This window comes from Cucurbita moschata, unplaced genomic scaffold (assembly GCF_002738365.1).
Source record: "Cucurbita moschata cultivar Rifu unplaced genomic scaffold, Cmos_1.0 Cmo_Scf00039, whole genome shotgun sequence".
Taxonomy (NCBI): Eukaryota; Viridiplantae; Streptophyta; class Magnoliopsida; order Cucurbitales; family Cucurbitaceae; genus Cucurbita; species Cucurbita moschata.
In genome coordinates this window covers 903,618-915,553 of record NW_019268555.1, presented here as the reverse complement: position 1 = coordinate 915,553, position 11,936 = coordinate 903,618, and the positions used below count along the sequence as shown (strand labels likewise).

The window sequence follows — 11,936 nt, the reverse complement described above, 5'->3', positions numbered from 1 at the left end:
AAATAGAAGGTAAAAATTAGTCAAAATCTAAAACAAGAAAAGGAAAGCAAGGACACCAAAATTAAATATAAAATGAAAGTCAAATGCAACAAATGGGAATTACAAATATAAAATAAAATACAGAAGACTCCAAATATGAAAACGGACGGACTCTAAAAGACCGACAAGGGACTGACGCTCCGGAATGACACCCCTTTATGACAGTGCAGCTCTCAAACACCTTCTCGTATTGACTGGTACTTGAAAAAAAAAAGGAGGAGAAAGGAATGAGTATAAAAATATACTCAGTATGCAACCTACTTGTAGGCTCTTTTCGCATCCTTATCTAAGTAGGTATACACGGTCTAATCTCTCGGTTCTAGTGAGTGCAAATCACGCTACAACTCTTTTTCTTGTATCTTAGGAGGCTTACCCATCTTATGTAGTGGAAGGATCAGTGTCCTGAGGTGAGGCGCAACCTCATAAGTAAATCTGAGGGGATCGTATGGCTGAATCTAAATACGTGACTCTCTCTGAACATCATCCGTGGAGGTTAGCTGACATCCCTCACACGGGACCATACATCCACTAAATTCGGTGTGCGACCCCCTATGTGCCGGTCAGCTACTAAGTCATCCTACATGGTGTTAGGATCGCACAACAACGCACACACTCGATCTAGATGAACACAAAGAAAAGGATAGAGAAAATTGCAAGGAGAACTCTGGCTAAAAGAATTTTTTTTTATTTGATGATTTCAGGTATGTACAACAAGAGAGAGTACAGAGAATAGAAAGTACATCTTCAAAGCTTTACTGGACCGGATATATATATGGTTCAGTCTACTAAATATAGCTTTACCAGATTTAACTATCTACTATATATAGCTATTTACCATATATAGCTTTATCGGATATAGCCGTTGACCAAGCGATAAATACAGGGAGCAAACTCCATAACTCAACAATTCTCCCACTTGGAGACTGATCCTACACCATAGCAATTAGGGCTTTGCATAACCTTAATTTTCCAACATCAACACATTTTGTCAACATGTCTGCTGGATTCTTTGCACCCTCTATCTTCTCCAAACACATATCGCCTTCTTCCACTAACCTGCGAGTGAAATGGTACCATCTTCTAATGTGTTTTGTCCTTTAATGATAGACTAGGTTTTTCACCAACTGTATGGCACTCTGACTATCTATATGAAGGATCTTCTTGCACTGCTTCCGGCCTAATTCTTCTAGATAGTCTGTCATCCATATCATCTCCTTTCCAACTTGAGCTATAGCCACGTACTCAGCTTCAGTAGATGAAAGAGCAACGCATTTCTGAAGCTTGGACATCCAACTCACTGCTATTCCATCTATAGTGTAGATATACCAAGATGTGCTCTTGCTAGAGTTTACATCTCCACTCAGATCAGCATTCACAAAACCTTGCAGAACTACTTTGCCATTGCCATAACAAAGTGTAGTATTGGATGTATCTCTCAGATATCTCAGAAGCCACTTCACAGCTTCCCAATGTTCCTTCCCTGGATTTGCCATGTACTTGCTAACAACTCCCACTGCATGTGTTATGTCAGGTCTAGTGCAGACCATAGCATACATCAAACTCCCAACTGCAGAAGCGTACGGAGCGATGCCATGTGCTCACGTTTCTCAACTGTCATGGGAGATTCCCCCTTTGACAATTTAATATGATTTGCCAAGGGGGTAGTCCTGGGTTTAGCGTTATTCATCTTGAATTTGGACAACACCTTCTCAATGTACAGTTCTTGGGATAGATTTAATGTGCCAGCAGATCTATCTCGAGAAATCCTCATCCCAAGGATCTGCTTTGCTGCACCTAAATCTTTCATCTCAAATACTGAAGACAAGCTTGCCTTCAGGTGGTTTATCTCCCTCATACTTGATCCAGCAATTAGTATATCATCCACATACAGGAGTAGAAACACATAAGAATCAGTGTATTTCTTGAGGTAGCAGCACTGATCCTTTTCACTTCTGTGGAAACCACTCTTGCTCATGAAGGAGTCAAACTTCTTGTATCATTGTCTCAGTGCTTGTTTCAGTCCATACAAGCTCTTATTGAGCTTACACACCATGTGCTCCTTGCCTGGAGCTGTAAACCCTTCGGGTTGTTGCATATAGATTTCCTCATCTAGATCTCCATGTAAAAAAACCGTTTTTACATCCATTTGCTCGAGGTGCAAATTCTCCGATGCAACAATACTCAGCAGAATTCGAATAGTAGTTAATTTCACAACTGGAGAAAAGATCTCAGCATAATCAATGTCTTTTCTTTGTGAATATTCTTTAACTACTAACCGAGCCTTAAACCTCCTTCTACCATCTGGTTCAACCTTGATTTTGAACACCCATTTGTTCAACAGAGCTCTCTTTCCTGTAGGCAACTCAGTCAGCACCCACGTATTATTCCTTTCAAGTGAGCTCATCTCATCATCCATGGCTTGCTCCCACTTGGTTGAATCTTTCACTTGTAGGGCCTCATCAAAGACCTCTGGTTCTCCTTCGTCAGTCAGCAGTAGATAATGTAATGAGGTTGAATATCTATCTGGTGCTCTGGTAGTTTTGGATGATCTTCTCAACACTTGCTCAGGTGCTACTTGCTCCACGTCTGGTTCTTCAACAATAGGATCAGGAGTTTCTTTTGCTTTTGTTGTACCATCACTGTGTGAATTTTCTTGCCACTCAAGTTCAACTCCCACTTGCTTCGTAGTCTCAGAGTTTATCTTCTCTCTGTCCTTGTACATGACATTTTCATCAAAGGTCACATCACAGTGTCTTAGGATCTTCATATTTTTCTCATCCCAAAACCTGTACCCAAACATGTCAGAGCCATAGCCTATGAAGTAAGCATTTCACGGCCTTAGCATCAAGCTTATCTCTCTTCTCTGGATCAACATGGACATACGCAGTACAACCAAAGGTTCTCAAGTGAGAGTACTTGAGTTTTTTCCTGTCCATACTTCTTCGGGCAATTTGAACTCCAAGGGTACTGACGGCCCTCTATTAATCAAATATGCTGCTGTGTTCACAGCATCAGCCCAGAATGTCTTTGGCAATCCAGAATGAATCCTCATGCTTCTTGCTCGCTCATTCAATGTTCTGTTCATCCTTTCTGCAATACCATTTTGTCTTGCCTTACCGGGAATTGTTCTTATTAAACTAATTCCCTCAGCTGCACAAAATGTTATAAACTCTGATTTGTTGTATTCTCCTCCATTGTCAGACCTCAAGCATTTGATCTTCAAGCCGGTCTGATTTTCAACTTCAGCTTTCCACTTCTTGAAGGTGGTAAACACATCTGACTTGTGTTTCAGAAAGTAAACCCATACCTTCCTGCTAAAGTCATCGATGAAGGTGACGTAGTACCTTGATCCACCAAGTGATGAAACTGGAGATGGTCCCCAGACGTCTGTATGGACCATTTCCAACCGCACTTTCTTCGGTTCTCTGGCAGCCTTTGTGAAACTAACTCGTTTCTCTTTGCCCATAACGCAGCTCTCACAAAGACCCATATCAACAGATTTTAAGCCTTCTAAAGCTCCTTTCGCAGTCAGCATCTTCATTCCTTTGACGCTCATATGTCCAAGTCTATTGTGCCATAGACTTGAATTGGAAGCACTCTCAGCAGCAGCAGTCATGTTTATACACTCTGCAGTTGTGTATAAGGTTCTGGATTTTGTGCCACGCGCAACAACCATGGTGCGCTTCACAATCTTCCAGGAACTCTTTCCAAACTCTGCTGCATAGCCTGTGCTATCCAACTGACCAATAGAGATCAGGTTCTTCTTGAGACCAGGAATGTATCTGACATCTTGTAATGTCCATAGATTTCCTGCTGGAGTTTGTATAGAGACATCTCCCTTTCCTTCAATCTCCAAGGCTTTGTTGTCGGCAAGATACACCTTCCCGAAATTTCCTGATTTGAAATTTTGAAACAATTCCTTTCTTGGAGACGAATGGAACGATGCACCTGAATCCAAAATCGAGGATTCAGCTGGGCTATCCACACTAAGGATTAAAACGTCCTCAGCATCTTCTGTTGTGTATATAGAATCATCATCATCTTCAGATTTATGATTCTGCTTCTTCTTTAGTTTTGTACAATCTGTCCGAAAGTGTCCTTTTCCCCAACAGCTCCAACACGTTACGGGTTTGTTTGGAGATTTTCCCCGGTTCTTTGATTTTGAACGCCCATGTTTGTTTGAGCTCTTTGATTTGCTTCTTCCCCTTCGATCAACACTGAGAGCATTGCCTGATGAATCTCCAGTTTCCCGTTTGCGAATACTTTCGCTGAGAAATACATCTCGAATTTCATCAAACTTCAGTTTATCAGATCCTCGGGAACTGCTGATTGCGGCAACAACAGTATCCCATGACTCGGGTAAGGATGACATCAAAATCAACGCTTTAATTTCATCTTCGAAATTAATTTCCACCGAACCCAGTTGACTTATGATCATATTGAATTCATTTATATGATCCGCAACACGTCCACCTTCAGACATCTATAGATTGAACAATCTACGCATCAAATACACCTTGTTCATAGCCGACGGTTTTTCATACATATTTGACAGCGCCTTCATCAGATCTGACGTTGTCTTCTCCTTGATGATGTTAAACGCCACGTTTCTGGATAGCGTCAACCGGATCATCCCTAAGGCTTGTCGATCCTTGAGCTTCCACTGTTCCGTGGTCATGGTATCCGGCTTCACCCCTAATAGAGGTTCGTGAAGATCTTTCTGATACAGATAATCTTCAATCTGCATCTTCCAGAAACCGAAATCGGATCCATCGAACTTCTCAATTCCAATCTTTGAACTTTCCAACTTCACAGATCGTGGTGAATTTTGCCTTGCTCTGATACCAGTTGTTAGGATCGCACAACAACGCACACACTCGATCTAGATGAACACAAAGAAAAGGATAGAGAAAATTGCAAGGAAAACTCTGGCTAAAAGGATTTTTTTTATTTGATGATTTCAGGTATGTACAACAAGAGAGAGTACAGAGAATAGAAAGTACATCTTCAAAGCTTTACTGGATGGGATATATATATGGTTCAGTCTACTAAATATAGCTTTACCAGATTTAACCATCTACTATATATAGCTATTTACCATATATAGCTTTATCGGATATAGCTTTACCATATATGGCTTTACCAAATATAGCTTTACCGGATATAAACGTTGACCAAGCTATAAATACAGGGAGCAGACTCCATAACTCAACACATGGCTCCACATCTCCCGCTCAGAGACGGTTTCTATGGCCTAGGAGTCCTGTTTAGAAGACTCCTTAGCTATCACCAATAGGCCTGGGCACCTGTCACACTTCCCTATTCGGATCTGCCAAGCTCAACGATCTCTGTACTGGAGCACTGTCTCGACGGTATGGTATCGAAGCAGAGAGAAAAGTGGAGGTTCTGATGACACTATCCACACTGCTCAACTCTAGCGGGCTACTTACAGTTACTGTGGCGACCTACTATTATTTCTAGGGGTGGAACTTGGTGGCTTAGACTTGGATTCATGCATCTCTAGGATTCTCGTGCAAGGTATCACAAACCTATCATGTTTGGAATTCTGGGCACTAGATCCACCGATAATCATTTCGCAGGTCTAAATGCATAGTATTCTAGAGGTCCCCCAACCTAGGGTCTCTTCTACCCTACTTAGTCACAAGCACCCTAATCTAAGCTCACAATTTCTTCCTATTCATCAAGAAAGATAACGCAAGCAAACATCATGCATAGGAGTTAACACGTAACAGTTCATGCAATATTAACGAACATGCTCAGTGGGAAGATAACATCCATCTTCACCCGGAGTGCAGCTTTCACAAGTTTCCCATCCTCCTCGTGCATACATACGTTATCATAATCTCAATCTAAACAGATTACATAATCATTCATATCTAGAAGTCATAGACTTCCTTATTTATCTCATTTTCATGGTTTCCATACTAATTTGCTAGGTACGGCTAGCTAAGTTTATGGGTATGATAGCATGCATGCTTATTCCAAGCGGTTCTTACAAGTATTACTCGTGAAAATCCAAATGGCTACTTACTTGGTTGACGTGTGTCTTCCCAAGCTCAAACTATTTGCCGGAAAAGGTTCCAAAAATTATGAAATTTTCTTGATAGGTTCTAATTCACATAAAAATAGGATCAGAGTTGAAATTGGGATGAAAAACAAGCAAACGGAGGTTGAAAGGTCACTCACGCGCCTACACGTGCGACTGACGCGCTCTGGAGGGTGTACTATGCTCGCGTGTCCACGCGCGACTTCCCGCGCAGTCGCGAGCCAGCAGCCAGTTCGGTTCGGTTCGCATGGGTCAGACTCAGGCCGACCTAGTTGCGCGCGCCTGATGCACTTCTCGAACCTGCGGTCGCCACGCATCACTCGTTAATCCTGTCGCGTTCCTCCGTACACCGGCCGATGCGTGGCGGCGATGCCTCCTCTCTCCTCCTATGTTTTTCCAAATTTTCTAGAAACGTGAGTTTTGGCGTTTTCAATCCATTTTCTTTCGATTTTTATATCTTCCAATCTGTAATCCGAATCAACAAGTTCTCTTCACAAATATTGTAGATCTCATATTCTATTTCTACAATATATTTTTCTTGTATTTTTTTGGTAATCACAGTTCTTATTATTTGAGTTCAAATTTGGAGAAAAACACGAGTTCTTACCAAAAATCGCATTTTCTTGAAACTTCGATTTTCATCCAGAAACCTCAAGAAACCTGTGTGAATCTTATTTTAGTTACATACCTCAAAAACTCCACATCTAACGCTAAAAAAACTCCTCAAATCTAGATAAAATCGAAATAAGAAGTTCGGAACCTTACTTTGTCCGTTCTCAAATTTTCTTGCTGGAATGAGTGGATCCACCACCCAAACTTCTTTTCCAGCACCGAGAGAAGTATTGCTTCGAAGTTTCTTGCCTTGGATTTGATCTCCAACGGCGGTTTGTCATCTCTGCTCTTCCTCTCTCCCAAATCCAAACTTCTTCTACTTTCTCCTTTCTCTCTCTATTTTTTTTCTTTTCTTTCTCTGTCTGGTGTGAGCCCAAACAACTAAACCCGTTAGGTAAGAGTAGGGACAAAATGACCATTTTGCCCCTATGTTGTTTTTTTTATTTTTTTATTTATTTATCTAAAAATTCGAGTATTACAATCCACCTCTTCAACTCGCTAAAGGGTATTTTACCCAATTTTTACCGTTCCGACTATCCTAAAGCTGAAATTGACCTTGTTTATGGAAATTAAATTCAGTATAAAGTTCACTTTCTTAATTTATGTTAAACTGAGTTAAAAAATTGTAGTTTGTAAGGAAACGAGATGGACGTTCTAATTGGAAACGACATCTAATAATACCAGGAGAAATTTTGAGGGATGAAAAACATTCGTACTCGAATTTAGGGAGAACACCAAGTAAGTGGTCTTACTATAGGATAGGTTAAACGACTTGTTTAATGTATGACGACACGTACCTAGTGGCCCTTGCACATGTCATTTATTATCTATATTTATGACGTTGTGACTATATTGTCTGATGATGATGTACGATGTAAGATGATGTTATTCTATGATGAGATGATTCTATACAATGTTATATGATACGTTAGAAGACATGGGAAGTTTATGATTATATGCTCTTGCATATAACCCCAATAGTGGGGCCACTTACTGAGTATTTATCAAAATATTCAGGTCATGTGCTACTCTTACTTTTTCACTTAAAGGAAAGGCTCCCCTGTACGGCTGACGATGACATCACAATCCAGGAGACCATGACACATGCATAGGGGAGTTTGCAAAATTTTAATTTCGTAGACAATACGTTCGTATAGGTTAGTATGCATTTAATTTTGTAGCATATAGGTTAGTACTGGGAAGTTTTACTTTATGTTATTTCAATTTTTGGTATTTTAGTTTAAAGACCTTCTAGAAAACATGTAAGTCCACGACAACGTTTTATGATAAAGTTTTGAATGAAATATTTTCCCATAAATTATTAATGATATGTATGTAGTAGCGACTTTAGGTTAAATAGGAATCTAGAGTCTTTACATATTCTAAACACATCAAAAAATGAATGCTATGAATTGACTCTATGTGATTTTATTGTTTACTTTTGCATCAACTTTTAATGCCTTCACTTGTTTATCTCTCCAATCTTGAGGGTCACCTTGGAAAGTGACGATTCTTAGTTATAAGGATGGAGAACCTCTAACGAACTATTACAAGTCAATGGCCAATAATTCAGGTAAATAAGGGTGTTGCATGATGCCAAATTTCAATGGCACCATATATATATATATAACTACATTTATATAATTGATAGTTTAAAAGGAAAAAGTTCAGCTATTGAAAGTATAATACACAACGGGAAAAAAAGTCATTATCGATATTCAACTTCTATGGTGATTTATAAAAAAACAATTGTAGTTTGAAAAAAAGTCCTCCTCGGATTGAGCCACATGGGCATTCTCGGCCTTCTTGATCTTCCTGAGCTTGCTCCAACAATTCTTGCTCGGGTGACCTCTCTTCCTGAAGTTCAAGCACTGGATCAGCTTGCCATCGGTCGACTCCTTCTTTTCATCCCCATCCTTCCGGTGCGTGCGCCCGCAAGCTTTCCATCACTTCTTACCGCCTTTGCGGCTGGAGGGCCCGTTGCTCTCGCCGGTGTTGTCGCGGAGCTTTAGGCGTGCAAGTCATTCCTCCTTAGTGAGGAGTAGACGCCCCTCCTTGTCGATAGCTGAAGCGGTATTTTTCTTCCGCTGCTCGATGTTACGCAGTCTTCCGGTCACCTCTTCCACCGTTAAGTCATTCACGTCAAGCAATGTCTCGATTGAAATCGAGGTGATCGGGGACGACTTGCAACATCTTCTTCACGATTTCTGTCTCGCTGATGCTGCCACCGAAAGTGGTGATGCTGTTGGCGAGCCCCGTGATCCGCATTAAAAAATCATTGATGGATTCGCCGTCCTTAAAGTGGATCTCCGAGAGCTCCTTCCGCAGCTGCTCGAGGTTGGATTCCCACACTTGTTGTACACCGACCCGACGGGATTTGATTCCCTCCCAGAGCCCCGTGATCTGCATTAAAAAATCATCGACAGATTTGCCATCCTTAAAGCGGATCTCCGAGAGCTCCTTCCGCAGCTGCTCGATGTGGGATCAAGCTTGGCGAGGTGTGGACGGGCTACATGTTAGGATCGCACAACAACGCACACGCTCGATCTAGATGAACACAAAGAACAGGATAGAGAAAAGTGCAAGGAGAACTCTGGCTAAAAGGATTTTTTATTGATGACTTCACATATGTACAGTAGGAGAGAATTACAGAGAATAGAAAAGTACTTTTTCAAAGCTCTGCTGGACGGGATATATATATAGTTCAGTTTACTATATATAGCTTTACCAGATTTAACCATCTACTATAGATAGCTATTTACTATATATAGCTTTACTAGATTTAACCATCTACTATATATAGCTATTTACCATATATAGCTTTATCGGATAAAGCTTTACCAAATATAGCTTTACCGGATATAACCGTTGACCAAGCTATAAATAAGGAGCAGGCTCCTTAACCTAACATTACCTTCATGTATGTGACGAAGCCGAACACTTGAAGATGATGTACTGCTGGCTTTTTGTTGTACCAAGCCTCGTCTGGCGTCTTCCTGTGGAGGCTTCGCGTTGGTGAACGATTGAGGTGGTAGATTGCCATCATTACCGCCTCTCCCCAGAACCTCCCAGGCATCCCAGCCATCATCAACAATGACCTTGCTGTCCCGATGATGGTCTGATTTCGGCGTTCCACCACCCCGTTCTACTAGGGGGAGTAGAGCATCGTTAGTTATCGCTGCATGCCGAGCTTGTCATAGTACTTACCGAAGCTCGCTGAGGTAAATTCTTTGCCTCGGTCCGTATGCAACGTTTGCATCTTCTTCCCGCATTCGGCCTCCGCTCGCACCTGGATGCGCTTAATCCCCTCTGTCGCCTCACTTTTCGCTTGCAGCAGGATTAGCCACATGAAGCGGCTTTTGTCATCGACAAGCAGGAGGAAGAGGGTCTTGCCGCCTGGGGTCGCCGGCTTGATGGGCCAACAGATATCGCCGTGTACAAGCTCCAATGACTCATCGACGCGGTAGGATGTCCGAGACAGAAAGGGGATACGCCTCTGTTTACCGATGAGGCACCTGTCGCACAGCCTGTTCACGGTTATGATTACCGGTAAACCGTGCACCATCTCCTCCCTATATAATTTTTGTAGAGTAGGAAAGTTTAGGTGCCCGTACCTTGCGTGCCACCTCCAAGATACTTCTTTGGTCCTGATCAAGAGACTGACCGGTTGTTCTATCACCAACTCAAGGATGTAAAGGAGGTTTGTCGTGCGCCGAACTTGCGTGAGCAGCCATCATTGATCATCGCTGATCTTGAGTAGCCCGCACTCGATGGAAATGTGGTAGCCGGCCTTATCGAGTTGACCCGGGCTCACAAGATTAGCCTTGAGCCTCGAGATGAAAAAGACACCGGTCTGCTTGCGGTGCTCACCTCCCTTGCTGACGAATAGGATGGTGTCGTGCCCTTTGATCTCAACGTCGGAGCCGTCACGGAATTTTACTGTCCCGCAAATCCCCGAATCGATCTCAGAGAATGCAGACTTGGCCCCGGTCATACGGTTTGTTGCTCCTGTGTCGAGGACCCATCGTCGGTGCTTATGCTGCTCACCCCTCTCGCCGATCTGAGTGAACACTCGCTCCTCCTTCAGTTGAATTTGCTCCCCAACTGGTGCCTTTGTTACTTCAGCTGGATCTCTTCCTCGAGTTCGATGCTCACTGGAGGAGCAGTTATGCCAACGTAGATTACCTCTGTTGGGTTTTATGTCCTAAAACTCATAGTTTGTAAACAAAAATATATTCTATTTTCAATAAAGTTATTATTGTTGTTTATTCAGTAAAGATTGTTATTGAATAAAGTGAACTTTACGATCATTAGTCTAAATCCAATAAACTAAGAACACTCTAGCTGTAGTATGATTACTTGAACTATATGTAGAGACATAAGAGTGGATCAAGTTCAAGTATATAGTCAAAATGATCTATAGTATAAGGATAAGGCTGAGTACCTTGTTCTGGGGACACTATGGATGCGGCCCACTTTTGTATATGATATAAACAATGTGATCACTAAATTGTACATGTGAAGACATGTGAGTGGGGGCGTCCTATGCAATGAGTATTGCATAAGATCGAACCATGAAGAAAACCACTCACACTTTATAATGTCGTTTACTGTTGAGACTGATTTTCTTTTCATTCGATAACCTAGGTAACTCGGTTTTAATCCTGAGCTAACCATGAACTCCTATTTATTCAGAATTATCCTTAGATTTGCATGGGTGAGAGTGGCTCTAGTTCGCCGACTCAATAGGCCTCCCATTTCAGGGGTAAGACTGGGTGAATGGCTGGGGACATGGGGTGCAAGATGGAATTCACTCCTACCCACTTTTAAGGATAGAAGAGAGGTAGTTCCTTTAAGCACTGACTCCAAGTCTTAAACAAGGGGCCCCACCCTCTCATTGGCCTGAGAGGGATTCGGTTTACTGGTTGGACCACAAACCAATTGTTCATTAGAGGGTCAGTGAGACATAAGGAACAAGAAGTAACTTCAGGGGTAAAACGGTAAATTGACCCAGCTCTAGTTACAAACAACCTGTGTAGGATCGACTTACTAATCATGGTTATATCAAATGGACAGAAATATATCTATAGTGAGGGGAGTGCAACTACTAGGCTATAGTGGAGGGTCCAGTAGTTAACGAATGTTGGTTAACAAGGTTAATGACTTTAGCCGGTTAATCTTGGATCGTTGGAGCCCATGATCTATAGGTTCATTAGGT

The 11,936-nt window shown here is 41.9% G+C and overlaps 1 long non-coding RNA gene across 1 annotated transcript in view; it reads right to left on the bottom strand.

Annotated features, from left to right (window-relative positions):
- LOC111432641 overlaps positions 1-3,675 on the bottom strand; it is a 22,080-nt gene extending 18,405 nt beyond the window's left edge. Inside the window, exons 1-2 of the long non-coding RNA XR_002708669.1 lie at positions 3,664-3,675; positions 1,033-1,036 (exon numbers count right to left, since the gene is read on the bottom strand). This is a non-coding gene — a long non-coding RNA (uncharacterized LOC111432641). The remainder of the gene's footprint in view (positions 1-1,032; positions 1,037-3,663) is intronic.
- Positions 3,676-11,936: the final 8,261 nt, after the last annotated feature.